General features: G+C 33.1%; 1 protein-coding gene across 1 annotated transcript in view; it reads right to left on the minus strand.

Moving 5' to 3' along the window:
• Positions 1 to 2,058, minus strand: part of LOC106457557 (protein dachsous-like) — a 145,193-nt gene that overhangs the window by 134,724 nt on the left and 8,411 nt on the right. The window lies entirely within an intron of this gene.

Raw genomic sequence — 2,058 nt, forward strand, 5'->3', positions numbered from 1 at the left:
AAAGTTTTTCTTCATTACCCATTCAAGCCGTCTCCAGCCATTATTAGTCTCAAAGTGGGTTCCTCGTCATCGAATGTAAAAACTATGCCTGATTTCAAAGTAGGCAATGTATTTGAACCCATCTAGGTGGAATATCTTGGAAGGTTAGATCATATCTGAAATTCTGAATCATCAAAGGAAACAAGTTGCACAAGACACCTGCCGGTAAATAGTGGAAACTGTGCTACCCAAAATACCAGTTATTCGGACCAAGAATGGTACCACATCGTGGGCGCGTTAAGTACTGATCAGCTCATGGTGAGAATTGTCACAGATTAAAGAGGGCCCTACTTATCTGTAAGTAGTATCTGTTGGTAGTAACATACCAACTTTAGTTGTTTTTTCATCACTTGTGATAGGAACAAGCAATGTATTTTAGCATGTTAATAATGAAAAAATAAGTTCAGTGGCAAAATAACAGGAATAAGTCTTTTTTCTTTTTTTTACTGAGTTCATATAATCAAAACTTGCTCATTTGCGGCCACGGTGAGTTTAAGCAACACTCGCAGTGAGTGGTCCGTATAGTTTTCATGAGAGGAAGATGGCAGTTAATACGCTAAATGTAAAGTAAGATATAAACTGACAATGTTTATATGCCCTAAGTTGTTGTTTTGTGTGACATGTTAGCAAGTCTATATCCTATGACCTATGTTACATCAAAATTACAAGTATTTTTCACTGTGTTATGCACTAACAAACATTCTTCCTACTGTATATATTAAATACAAACAACTTCATTCAGTATCAATAAATGCTTTGAAAAATTAACTGTTGTTCGAAAATATTTCGCATACTGACCTTCAAACCAGTGGAAAGTAGTTTAATTTTATGATTCGTATGTGCTATACGAAATTAAAATATAATAATAATAACAGTATAAATACAGAAAATATTATGGAAGGCAGAATGAAAGGGGGCAAGGTATAGCCTCTAAAATAAAACCAAGAAATGTATAAAGGCAGTTTTATAACAATGTAAAATGATGTCATGGTAATTGAACATCTGGTATTAGGAAATAAAGAAAAGTCTACATAATATCAGAAATACAAGGTCACAGCTGCACTCAAACACCACTTCCGGACACCAGCCTTATTCGTTTAAAAAAAAGCTAGGGAACGGACGTTAACATCCATTCCCTCCGACAACTCAGACAAAAAAGCTCGTTTGTCTGTTGTTTGGATAGACATAAATACTTTCAAGTACAAGTCTCTTTCATGTCAAGAACATATTTCTTCATAGAACAACCACTTTTCTGAAACACCAAATACTATAACACAGGTTTATATGATAAGTGTATAAGCAATAAAAAAAAAAATTATGATACAGGAAACAGCTATTATGATATGTTGAAGCAATACAATTATATGGTGTTGGATAGTTCAAGTTTAGCGCCACTAGATACAAGTATGCCAGAGTGTATTCTGATGACACATCTAACATAAGAATATCAACAATCCATGTAGATGTCGTTACCAATTGCACTCAAGAACACAGCAAGAGCAAACAGGTTGTGCGACTGTACCAACGATTGCAGACCTACTGGGCTGTGACCTGGTTTTTTAATTGCCGATTAAACAGTCAACGTGTGTAACAACGACATAATTCTGGAGCTACCATTCAAAGAACATTATTCAAGCTGTACCAGTTACTAGAGCTTATTCACTTGCTAGTAAATAAAGCCAACGTATAACATACTAAATATTTATTAGTGCCAAAACGTGTTGTTAGGAAAATAATTAGTTAATCTTATTATAATTTAAGCATACAATATTAGTATAAAACTATTATGTGACCAATACAGAAAAAAAAGCAGAATTTTGGGGAAGAAACAAAATAGCCTGCTATAATGTTAAAGAATGCGTGAGACTTGTTATTGAATTATATTCGTTTAATAAAAGTTACATCTGAATAGCATGTTTTAAAATGTCAGTATATATAACTTACAAGATAAATTCGAAACTAATGTTATGCAAATCAAGCATAAACTGAAAATTATCCTTATCAATATCAATTATTATT

The sequence above is a fragment of the Limulus polyphemus genome, unplaced genomic scaffold (assembly GCF_000517525.1).
Source record: "Limulus polyphemus unplaced genomic scaffold, Limulus_polyphemus-2.1.2 Scaffold17, whole genome shotgun sequence".
In the NCBI taxonomy this organism is placed as follows: domain Eukaryota; kingdom Metazoa; phylum Arthropoda; class Merostomata; order Xiphosura; family Limulidae; genus Limulus; species Limulus polyphemus.